The sequence below is a fragment of the Nilaparvata lugens genome, chromosome 3 (genome assembly GCF_014356525.2).
Source record: "Nilaparvata lugens isolate BPH chromosome 3, ASM1435652v1, whole genome shotgun sequence".
Classification (NCBI taxonomy): domain Eukaryota; kingdom Metazoa; phylum Arthropoda; class Insecta; order Hemiptera; family Delphacidae; genus Nilaparvata; species Nilaparvata lugens.
In genome coordinates this window covers 62780194-62793301 of record NC_052506.1, presented here as the reverse complement: position 1 = coordinate 62793301, position 13108 = coordinate 62780194, and the positions used below count along the sequence as shown (strand labels likewise).

At 34.8% G+C, this 13108-nt stretch overlaps 1 protein-coding gene and 1 long non-coding RNA gene across 2 annotated transcripts in view; one reads left to right on the top strand and one right to left on the bottom strand.

Annotated features, from left to right (window-relative positions):
* Window positions 1–13108, top strand: part of LOC111044187 (general transcription factor IIH subunit 1) — a 69302-nt gene that overhangs the window by 45438 nt on the left and 10756 nt on the right. The gene's annotated exons all lie outside the window — the stretch shown is intronic.
* Window positions 5258–7009, bottom strand: LOC120350528. Its single transcript, XR_005570858.1, has 3 exons — window positions 6887–7009; window positions 6172–6371; window positions 5258–5461 (listed from the first exon to the last, which is right to left on the bottom strand). It is a non-coding gene; the product is annotated as an uncharacterized LOC120350528 (long non-coding RNA).

The following is a 13108-nucleotide window of genomic DNA, read 5'->3' as shown; positions in this document are numbered from 1 at the left end:
ACTTTCACTGTCAATTAATTTCAATATTACTAATTAATAATTTACAATAGTGACAATATTTTTATACTATTAATATTTCGAATAATTGTTTGAATTTTTATAGCTCGCGCTTTGCGCCTGGTGCGATATCTCATGGATAGATGGATGAATAGAATTTTCATTACTATTTTGAAATAATGTGATTGAAAAATTAATATTTCACAGTTTTGTCTCAAAAAATATCTAAAAAATTTATTGAAATTTAAATTACGGTAACTAATATAAAAAATAGCTAATAAAAGTCGAAATTCATCGACAAAAAAAATGTCACTGACCGAGGTTCGAACCTAGATCATGTTTGTATTTCACTGAGCTTTGCGTTCTGATGTATTACGCCTTTACGCTCTCGGCCATTGCATATTCTTGATCGAAGAGGCCTGTAAGTCAGGTAACGTATGTAGGCTACTATAATATAGTGTATAGCGGCAAACTTTTAAAGCCGGTTTGCCGGCATTTTCACAACAAAATATTGCTCTGAAAATAGTTAAATCATAGAGAAAACATTCGAAGATTCAATCTTGAGTGGGCCTAATGTTTTCTCTATATGGTTTGATATTGAAGAAAAATTATCTAAAAGTTTTAATAATGAATTACGGAAAAATTACTAGGGATTTTTCAGTCAAGGCTGAGTTTCACCAGTAGGCTTACCTTAAACTTTAGATCTCTGCTGTATTTTCCTATTATTATTGTTGATTGTATTGCATTAAGAAGTGGAATTCGATAATAAAAAAGAAACAATTATTACTCTACCTCATTTTTAAATGTTGATACAATTATTGTACTTTGATTTCAAATTCGATTCTTCACTTTTTAATACTTGCGATACGTACCTTTCTGACAATGGACAATGCAGCCAACATTATATTGTTGAGGCTATGGAGATATCATCGTATTCTATTGTTTGATATCAAAAACACAATAATAAATATTAAATTATGAACAGTAGTTCATAAAATATATTATAGACATGATACCGCGATTCACGATACATAATTATATAGATTATTACAGTCGTTATGAGATTATCTCTATGATTTTTGTGAGATCGGACACGATCAGCTGTTATTCAAGGTCATTTTACAGCCCTAGGGCCGTAAAGTTTTACCGGCCTGGTCGGAAAACAATCACTTTCGGCCTCCATATGACGCACGTAAACCAGCTCATTACATCCAAGTGTGGCGAAAAAACCTTTACGGCCAAATATAGAACTAGAAGAAGATGGGAAAGTTATGACAGATTCTAAGCAGGTAGCTGATGCATTTAATAATTTCTTCATATCAATGGCACCCACTATCAATGTTCCAAAATTAAATCTACGAATTAATGACGCCCCCTATCCAAATAAATCAAATTGTAGAAATAGCCTATTCTTCTTTCCAACATGTAGTAGAGAAATACTCGAAATAATAAGAAGTCTCAAATCAAAAAATAGCGTTGGATTTGATAATATCCCGGTGGATGTAATTAAGGAATGTAGTAATGAAATAGTTGATCCACTAGTTTTCATAATAAATAATGCCTTAGAAACTGGAATATTTCCAGATCTACTAAAAATTGCCAAGGTTAAACCATTGTTCAAGCAGGGTGTGAAAACAGATGTGAATAACTATAGGCCCATTTCTATTTTGCCAGCTCTATCCAAAGTGTTTGAGAAACTAATTTATAACAGAATAATGGATTACCTAGAGCGATTTGACTTAATCTCGTCCTGTCAAAATGGTTTTGTGAGAGGCAAATCAACAATAACTGCGGCTATAACCTTTATTGAGAGTGTTTTTGATCAGGTTGATAATGGCAACTTTGTTATTGGTACACTTTTGGATTTGTCCAAAGCGTTTGACAGTGTTGATGTTGATATACTTATCAGTAGGATCTCAGAGGTAGGAATTAGAGGAATCGGTTGTAGTTTAATCAAGTCCTATTTGTCAAATCGATTTCAATTTGTTGCTATTGACTCTCAATCCCAGGTAGCTGAATCAATGCGACTGAGTGTTACAAGAGGTGTGCCGCAAGGATCCATTCTGGGTCCATTGCTTTTTATTCTTTATACAAATGATTTGCAATCGTCAGTCCCAGTAGAGGTGGGTATCACATTATACGCTGATGATACAACAATAATGTTCAACAACAACAGCCTCAATGAACTGGAGGTGGAAGCAAATCTACAGACAAATTCTGTTGTACAATATTATAATGAATCATTATTGTCAGTGAATCCTAAAAAAAGTAAGTGCCTTTAATTTGGTTTCAAACATTATGTATTTGAACCAGTAATTAGCATTGGTGACTCTATTGTGGAGAATGTGACAGAGGCGAGTCTGTTGGGACTGATTGTGGATAAGGATCTCTCATGGAATGCCCATACTGACAGACTGGTGAACAGAATCAGTAGCAGTTTATTTGTTCTGCGAAACATAGTCAAGTGTGTGCCCCCTGAGACAGGAAAAACGTTATATTTCGCACTCATTCATTCACATATTGCATATGGAATTGAGCTCTGGGGTAACACGTCTCTGCAGAACATAAATAAGATATTCATTCTGCAAAAGCGGGCTATTAGATGTTTAGTGGGATTGGGGTTTAATCATCCTTGTCGAGATTATTTTAAAAGGCTGTGCATACTCACTGTACCTTGTATTTTTATTTTTAAAACTTTATTATATGTGATTAAGAATATGGGCAGTTTAACGACCAATGCACAGATACATTCACACTTCACAAGAAACAGGAACAACTTTATCGTTCAGCCTCACAGGCTAACTCTTTTTCAGATAAGAAATTCCTGGAGGCTCTTTATAGGCCACTTTCAAAACCATTTCAACACCACCTCTCATTTTTTCTCTGGTATCAATGATTTTTTCTTCTTCATCATCAAAGTTGTTTTTGTAGAAAATTTTAAAAGAATTTTCATTATTTACATGAAGCACAGATATGTCTTTCCATTTTACTGGCTCCCCTGACACATTTTTCGAAAAGTTTTTACCTACCGTTGATTTCAGGTATTTGATGTCTTTCACATCTTCGGTATTGATCTCTGACACTATAAACGGGTTGCCCTTTTTTTTGCTGTCTGTATGACAGTGATCCACTGTGCAGGGACAGATACTGGACCTGATCTCAAAACTAATTTTTTCTGTTTTTCAATTAGAGAGTGAACCATGTGACCCTCATTTTGGGTGTGACCTACTGTTAAAAACTTATGAGTGATTGAAGTCACGTCTGCACTTGTGCACTGCATACATAAATGCACCAACAATTGCATCATTTTTATTCTGGCCGGGACAATTGTCACAATAAAGAATTACATCTTTCCCTTGACAAACTTTTTCCAAGAACAAAAGCAGACATGTTCCGATTTCATTGCTGCCTCTTTTAGCGTATGCCTCATTCCAAACGTAACAATACGCATTTGAATTACCTATGTCATAGATTGTGAAATTCAAAGTAGAAAGACGCCTCTTGCAATATAAAAGAGAAGCATCTCCACAAGGTGTGGGAAGGACAGCTTGTAAATCAAAAACTGCTGTTACACATTCTCCATTCTTTGCTTTCAGAGCATCTTTTTTCTTTTCTTCCCTTGCTATCTCTTTCAATTTTGAATGTATTTCATACAAATCTTTCAAATTTTTGTCATTAGGTGAATTTTTGAATTGCTCACACAAGCAGCATAGATCTTTTTTAGGAAAAAAAACTTATATTAAAGTTTTCAATGAACACTTTTCTAAATGCTGTATAGTTTCCATGAGGTAGATTATTTTTAACACACTCATTCTGATAATCTCTGTGTATATCAGAAAGGGTTTTCCCACCATCTATGTACTCTCTTGTTGTCTGATTCCTCAAATAGTGGGATTCCACCCGAGGTATGGAATTTATGAAATCTTTCATTCCCTGAATCATTGATTCGTCATTCTTTTTCCGATGATCATGTTTACCTCGATGTTCAGGTTCAAGGAAATCATTCTTGAATTTCTTGAGAGCCGTATTAACCACCGATTTACTGATACCCAAAGTATTTAAGAAGAAAGTTCTGCAGACTTGGACTCTGTTTTCATTACAAGAAAGAAAGTATGCTATGTTGAATGAGCGATTACTTCCTTCCTTAGCATACCTATATTTTCGTTCTATTTTTTCAATATTTCTAAGAATCCATTCTCTTTGACGAGTTACATCCCCCAGATCAAAGAATCGACGCAAAATCAGAGCACGCTCTTCTTCATTAATTTTGGATGCACATTTTAGTCGACATTTTGTTAAATCACATCCAGGTTTTAAAGACTTAGCATCAATCTTTCTTCCACTTGAATTGATGTATGCTTGTCCAGAATTTCGTTTCAATTTGGCAGAGTTCTTTTTCCACTCAGACTCGTTCCTGAAGCGTTTCTTGACACGTTTTGAAGATCTGTCAGCATTGTCACTATCTGAACTGTCACTATCTTCAACTCTATCATCATTATGATTAATTATAATATTATTATTATTGTTATTGATTATTGAATTACGAAGTAAACTACTCATGCTAGTCATCCTATTCCTTTTGCTTGGAGGTTCCCATGTTTCATCATCATCTGTGTTGTCAATTATGTCATCAGAAAGAATACTATCTTCAGCATGAAGGCTCCCGTCTTGCTCTTGTGAAGTAGGTCCACTTGATTGTGATGCTGTATCATGTATAGCTGGTGCAGTGGCTGTTTGAGGAATATCCTGACCTGAAATAGAAGAACAATAATTCAAAAATCAAATTTCTACAAGTCAGTATTATATATGATTTTTTACTCATCTATATATTTTCTTTTTCATACAAATAAAAATAATGACAGCTCTCAATTCACAAACTTTTTGTTTAAAAGCAAAACATGTTGTGTTGAAATGAAAAATACCAAGAGGTACACTAGAGTCCCGATTAACCGAGTCAATCGGGACCGCTACAACCTCGGATAGTCAAATACTCGGTTAACACGGAGGGCCTAATCTAAATAAGGGGTTAAGGAAATCAAATAAAAATACGTACCATGTGATGTACACCAACATGAACTATATTCAAAACCACACAACTAGATAATAGTAGTACATACTTTAAAGTATTAAAAAGTTACAAAGGTTTGAAAAAATCTTTGACAGTTCTTTGTGTAATCGAACTGCTTCGCTTCTTAGCTGCCAAACTGCGCAGTCGCCGCAACATCGCGATCATTGTTTACCTTCAACCCACGTCCGCTGCACGTATTGTAGATGTAGAAATGGTGCGACAGTAGCCGACAAACCTTTTTCGTTTGCATAGGTGGCTATGTCTTGTAGTCCTTGATTAATATTTTATTTGGATAATAATAGCAACGCCATTGCCATTTTTTACCAATTTTCCAGCATGGACATCGGTGTTCATGACTCGTGTCAATCCAAGATTCCTTGCTTTCTTCCTCATTGACTGAAAAGGTCAATAAATTGATGTACATAAATAATAATTATAATAGGATGATTTAAGATTTAAGAATGGCTAAGTACCATACACGACACTTTTGTCAGTTTGTGAGTATTTGAAATAATAACAATTATTTAAAAATGGCAAATCAGAAATTTTGAAAATTTCATATAGGTCGGTAACGTGTTTTATTACAAAGGGTAGTGTACATTATACAAGTTCGGTACTAACCAAGATAAGGTAATGTATTTTAGTCAACATTACAAGATTAATCCTAATCAGGTTAATTTCTACGCGCTATCTACATTTTGGAACTCAAACGACTTGGGGATCCTCAAACAGTCACTTTTTACACTTGGTATAATAATTTCAATTATTTCTGAACAATTTTTTCGCTGACATCTCCACTTAACTCTCAAAAAAGAGGTTTTAGCCATGTCCAAAATGTTATGTTTTTTGGCCCAATCTTCTTGACATTGAAGAACATTTCTATTCATTTTAGGAAATGAAATGGTTATTTAAAAATGTATTGAGAAACCAATAAATCGTGCACATTCACCCCGCTATTTTGACAAAAATTCCACTCTTTCTTGTATATTGCTCGAGTCAGAGCAAAGTGGTATTCGGAGAAATTCTATTTTCTTGTATTATTCAATCAATGATTTATAAATGTAAATGATTTATATTATTTATGTATGTTGCTTCTTTCTACTTACATTAGCTAAGTGGAACCAACAGCCTGCATTATTGGTCCGAGGAAATGCTTCTTGTGTAAAGCCTGCTGTAGTGCCTTCTCAAAATCACATATTATCACCTCGGGACAGATTTCTGGTGTTCTGTTTTTTATGAAGGACAGGAGTGATTGATATGCATCAACGTTTTTCTTTTCAATCACTACAAAGAAAACTGGAAAAGCCTAAAAAAAGCATGAGTACACAGAACCTTTATATTTTTTCCAATTGCACCTAGCCTTTTCGGTGAAGAGATTAGTGTCACAGATTTCTTATGCCACTTTTAAATTTAATAAAAAGAATCATGGTTGCATCTCCTCATTTACATGTAAGTTATTCTATGTACAAAAATGTAATTGTAGATCAATGTATTTATAATTAGTTTACCAAGGCTACTAAACTTATTTTCAGTGTAACTCAATTTCAGTTTATAAGTTCATAAGTAGTCTTTAAACTGCAGATGCATAGACTCAGTTCATTACATTTTAGCGGCAACGTATATTTTTTCCTTTCCACTACGAATCGTCTTAAATGAAAAACTTGAACTTATTATAGTTATCCATAGAGCTGAAACTGCTAAATACAGACATAGATTAAGCATACTCAAGTATGATTAATCTATTATATAGATCAGTATTTTTTCCCTGTCTGAGGAGAACTACTTGAAATGATCAAATTGAGGTTGTAAAACTGTACTTACATGACTGAAATGTATTGATATTACAGTCAACAACTGCTTTGATGCAGGCACATTGAGTCGGACCTTGAAGGTCCCATCAAAATGGAGCTCCTTCACTTGTGGCAGCAAATTTGTGAAATTTTCTGAGCCAAAGATTGGATCATCTACTGACCCGATAAAGATTGTTTTGTTTGATATAGCTCTGCCCATTGATGAATCTAACAGCATTGCTGCATATTCCGGCAAAGTGCTTGGAATTGCATTCAGTGCAATCATCTTTGCCCGGTACATACTGCTCCTCAAAGAAGAGAAGGCCAGCTGCCCGGATATATCAGTTGACACCCTGAAAAAAGATACATTGCTAAATAGTAGAAGGGTACCTAATCAATTTTAATAGTGTCTGCTACGTGCAAGTACCCAATATTTGTTTCCATAATATTTGTAACATGTATAGGCCCATGCTTAAATATGAATATGCAAATATTTGCATAGTCCTCATGTCAGTGGAAGTAGAGAGGAAGCTCCATTTTGTCCCTTCTGGTGATAACCGAAATATCTCGATCAAGACCCTTTGAGAGCATGGTTCAACCATACTTAGTTAATATATGTGATCAATTCTCTAAGTGTTTCATCATCATATTGTATTGAACATCCTCTTAATTACGTTGTTAGTAGTGTGATCTTTTGCACGGAATCAACTAATACCCTCTTCACCAATGATGAAGTAGACCCTGAGATGGTCAAATTGATACCAAGTGGGTCTTGTACCAACATCATTCTGGAAATGTTCATTCTGAACTTGATATCATCAAAAGAGCAAATGTATTCTTGAACACCTTCAGTTATAAATCAATGTGTTTAGAACATATTTTGAGCCTTAACAATTGACTTGTCAACGGATCTGGCCCTTTGGTACCAAATAGCTCATCTAGTGAATTTGGATCTTCACCGTTGATGCCATTTGTCTAATGAGATTATAACATCAAAAGAGTCTGCAGATTGCTTTGATGTAGTGTTTGAGAGTTCAAGGAGGGTTTTCATTTCTCAGCCTCAGACCAAGTCATAGTTTGTTGAGGAATTTAGTTGAGTAACTGTTCTGCAATATTTTTTTTGGTCATGTTGAAATAGAGTCTCATCTCTTGAGATATTTTTCCAGTAAATTTTTTTACTTGAAGAGGTGTTGTCACTTTCTTCTTCAAACTTTTTGTGTCCCCCCAATCAACAGTCATATTATTATTATTTTATAATTACCTGGGAAATCCGAATCAAAATTTGTATTACTTTCTTGTTCAATTATTATAGGTAGATCCAGGACTTGTTGTTCAAACCCATTATTTCTTGCCTCTTCAATGTTGTTGCTCATATACAATGATTCCATTTCTGTAAAATCAGAATTAAACTCTGACAACAGTCCCTCAATCTGATGATCACCCAGAATATCTTTGATCTGTATGTCCATATTTGTAATTGTTGATGGCTTACTTGGTCCTCTGCCAGTTCCTCTTGCATATGTTTTTTCTTCAGAAAACTTCTTTTTTGAAACCTTTTTAATATTTTCATACTTCCCTCTCAATATTTTCACATCGCGAAACACTTCTCTACTTAATTTGTTGAAACTGTTTTCTACTTTCTTCCATGCCATCATTTTGTATTTATGTGTAATAACATCACTTTTCTTAGATTCTAAAATATATTTTAACAATTAATAATAATTGTATCTCATCATTTGAGAAATTCTTTGAACGCTTTTTCTCTTCCATCACCATACAGCTCTGTAGATCATAATATATTCACAAATTCCGAATGAGTAGCTACATAACCTCAATGCTGGAGGAAGCCAGCTCGTGATTTAGAGTCAACAGGCTGTGCATGAACGAGGCCAAGACACAAAATATTCTGTGCACCTTGAAGCGTAGTCCACCTTCCTTTGGTGAGCCCGAAGTTAAACTTCGGAGTTAGACAGGAGGCGAAATGACATCAACCTACCTTAGTCAAGACTAACTAAATCACACAGCAGCTATCCCATCTGCACACTGAAGATATTTAATAGACTTCCCCAGTGTATTCGTGAATTAGAAGAAAAGTCATTCAGGAATGTACTGCGAGATAAACTGCTTATCTTCCCACTCTACTCATCAGGCGATGAGGAGATCACAAGTTTTATCCACCTATTTGGCATGCCATCTTGATTAAGTGTTATTAGTGTGGACTTTTGTGTTTTTTGAGTATAATTTTTCACTAACAAAATTTATCCAGCACAAGCTGGTCATGGATTGATGGAGAATTAGATTGAATTGAATGCACTGCCTTCTTGATATTATAAACTTTGCAATTCCATTACCAACTTAATGCTAAACTAGTTTAACTTGAACTAGATTAACTTAATCGAGTTTAGTGATCTATACTATGCAAACGGCCTTAAATGATGAATCAAAACAAATTTTTTCTTATGCACTTTCAATGTTATCTTTATATCCTGTAGAATGGAGTGTATAGCAACAGTTTACACATTTTTCACCAGTACAGCTACTTTGAAGCTATAAAACGTTTTTTAATATTTTAAAACTTCAGTCTTATACTCTTTTATTAGTTGAATTACTCAATGAAAGAACTGTACCATACATTTAAAAAAATAGAAATATGTTTGTTGTGATTCACTTCTCAAATTGGGGTGAATAGCATCACTCATAAGCATGCACTGTTGTTCATGTTTAAAATGACACAGGGTTAATAACAACACACAGTATTAATTTGTTCAGTATTTTACATTGAGAAAAATTAAAAATCAAGATCATTGAATTTTTTTGTAATTCTGAAGGTGTGAAAAATGTTTAATTGTAAAGGTGTTCCAAGAACAACTACATGATTTAATACAGTTGAGCCATCTAAACTTCAAATGCAATTCATCCATTAAAAAAGTTTGTAGATGAGCACAGTTTTGGTTTCTGAAGTCTGAAAATAACATCCTCCAGAGCTTTAAAGAGTGCTTCCTCATCCGTTTCAGAAAATTTCAATCCATGGGTGGATTTCTTATAAAATTTTCCAATATATCCCTCTTCTTCTTATATATCATACTCTCTTCCACTTTTCTGTTCTTTGTTGTTGCTGCTAGGTCCTCCTGAAGAATAGTCAATCCGATATGTATTCAATCCGATATGAATACAAGCGATATGAATTGATGGTCTTTCCCATTACTTTGATCACAGCATAATCCCCAAGAGAAAATTGTGACAAATCGTTTTCATTTGATTGTTTTTCCTGCAAATCTTCCTTAGAGGATTCTGACTCAGACTGACTCTTCTGTAGATGACTCTGATTGTTCATCATACTTTCTTCCACTTTTCTGTTCTTTGTTCTTGCTGCTAGGTCCTCCTGAAGAATAGTCATCACCATCACCAGTAGGGATCTCAGGTTGAAAGTCAGCAACATCAATGCTTTTAACAAGAAGAACTGACACTTCTTTGCCATGGGTGTGTCAGATGCTCATAATGTTTTCATGTATTGTTTGAAGGTTGCATCCATTGTCTCAGCAGCAGCTTCATTACCGGTACCTCCCGAATCCATAGAGCCCCAAGATGAAGGCAGCATTTCTAGAACTTTTTCCCTGTCCAGTGGAACAATGCCACATTTCTTGAAGCCCGCAACAACATTACTTTCTTCCAGTGATACATCTCTTTAAGAGAATGTAATTAGTTGTTAAGAAAATAAATTCCATGTTATGTTCCTGGCGTAGCCTGTTTGCATCTACAGAAAGGTGTGAGGCCAGGTTACCACTTAACAATATTTTGACTCCTTTAAGTTTGGGCAAATATGTTATAGCAATTGTTTCAACCCAGTCTTGAAAGCAATATGAATGAAACCAACCTGTCTTCATTCGGTTGTATGGGGAGTTCAGTGGACCCCCTACTCTCCAGCTGTCATATAATATGTGATGTGCTGTATAGACAACGTATGGTGGGAAAACAGTTGCATTACCAGCTGCAGCAGCAAACATAACAGATATTGAGGATTTTGTCGAGTTCATTACCCTTTCCTTTCCTGATACTTTGTCCCTCGTTGAGATATGACCACCTTCCGGCTCAGATCATTGGTAACATTTGTCTCATCATAGTTGATTATATTGCATGGTGGCACATCTCTCAACTCAGTCTCAAGATGATCAAAATACTAGGGCACCCGAAAACCCTATACAAGCAATGTTAACTAAATGACACATATCTCAAGAATGGATGAAGATAGAGCCTTGATTTTTTTTTATTTGAAAGATAATCAAAATATCTAGTTTGTACCACAGGTTTTTTCAAATCAACAATAAAAAAAGAAAGTTATGATTTTTTTTCAAACACAATTTTTTTCTCATAATTTTCTCATTCGATGTACTCTTATTTCTTTTTTCAATAAACCTTGTCCAAAAATCTTGTGAGTGGAACTAGATATACACCTAAGCTACCTGTGCTACAAATTTGAGAGCTCTATCTCTAATAGTTATTGAGTTACATGTCATTTAGTGTTTGAAAATAAAATTTTTCAAGAAGTGAAGAAAACCAAAAAAATATAATATTTGTTGTAGCTCACAGATCAGTATCCTCCTGCGCAGTAAGCTGGATTGTCAGGGTCTTCATCTGCTTCATAAAGGTCTTCCAGTCTTCTTTTCAGTACATTTCTTATCTGCCTGATTTTCTTTTGGAGTTCCAGAGCTGCTTTTTCTCCATTTCTTATGCATTCTTTGTCAGCCGCTTCATTACCAGCACCATGTTTCTTCCAGACAAGTCATCGATTTGATTATTGATTTCAGTTTGATAGACTTCTGGATATCGATAGTTTCTTGTGTAGGCGGGGATCTCGTCTGTTGTCCTTATCACGTGCTTGATTTGATTAGTGAAGGAAAGTTTTTCTCCTTCAACATTAAATATATCTTTATAATCTCTTATAAGTTTTGTCATCTCATATTTCTCTTCATTGTTCATGTGGTCTGTCCTAATTTTGTTGAGGTCCAATGTAGGTTTACTGTGGTTAAACATGTTGAAATTTGGATGATTTAGTTTGGATTCAAAGTTTTCGGGTGATACACATTGATAGTTCTCAATAGGTTCAATTTTGATTGGTTGAATGAAGTTGAGAGTTTTATTTTCCGTAGTGGGATTCGTAATTATTGTACACAATGCACAACCATCTGTCACTTTAACTAGCGACTCAGCCTTTGATGTTTCTGTAATGTAATACACCATCACCATTCACAAATCCATTGACCCTCATGCAAACAATACGCGATGTTCTGGCTTCAATGAGATGACTTTCTATTACCTTTTTATTTGCCTTCTCTCTCTGATCTAGATTGTGATAGAAAAAAGGTAGTTTTGTCCCATGCAATATTAATACATTATTTACAAAGTCTCACGAGCATTCCAATTTCTTAATGTTATCTAAGCCAACAGATCAAATTTGTCATGAAAATCAAATAGGTGGAATTTCAATTTTTGTTTTCCTAAAATTTGGATGTCACAACTGAAGTTTTCTTTTGAAGTTCCATGAACTGTGGTTACTTCGAAGGGATCTTTTACTATCGTTTCTTTGTAGAGTTCTTGTCCGAGAAATGGTTTAATAAAAGATTTTGTACTTGCGGAATCGATTAGTATTTTCAAGTTTGTTTTGGGGTCATAGAAATACGGTAGCTCATTATCTCAGAGATTCGTTATGGAGAATCGTTTTGTAGGCTGGTGTGACCTAAAAAATGGTTCTCCTCAGATTGTTCAATTTCATTGAATTTTTGTTCGTCAAAATGAATTTGACTGTTCTGCTGATTTTCAAGCGATAGATTTTGGAATTTGGGTATTTCTTTAAAACTGTTTGTAGCTTCGTCTACTTGATTTTGTTGCTGGATTTGTTGCTAGTCATTTGAAATAGACGTGGATTTTTCTTGGCTGGTCCATCATATGTGTTTTGAGTGGAAATACTCATTGGGGTAGGCTGGTACTGTTGTTGTTGTGGTGGTGGTTTAGGGTGTTGATACTGTTGTGGTTGTCGAAATTGTCTGTTTGGAAATTGCTGGGGTTGAAACTGGTGGTGATTGTGTTGGAATTGACGGGGTTGAAATTGATTTGGGTTTCCTTGGAAATTTCTTTTGATTGGCGGGTTGCCTGACAGTTCATTGAAAACAGGGGTTCTTTTTTGTTGGTAGTAACTTGCTAAGTTTGGTTTTTGGTGATTTTGTGTTGGAGTTGGTGTCATTTTGAATTGAAAATC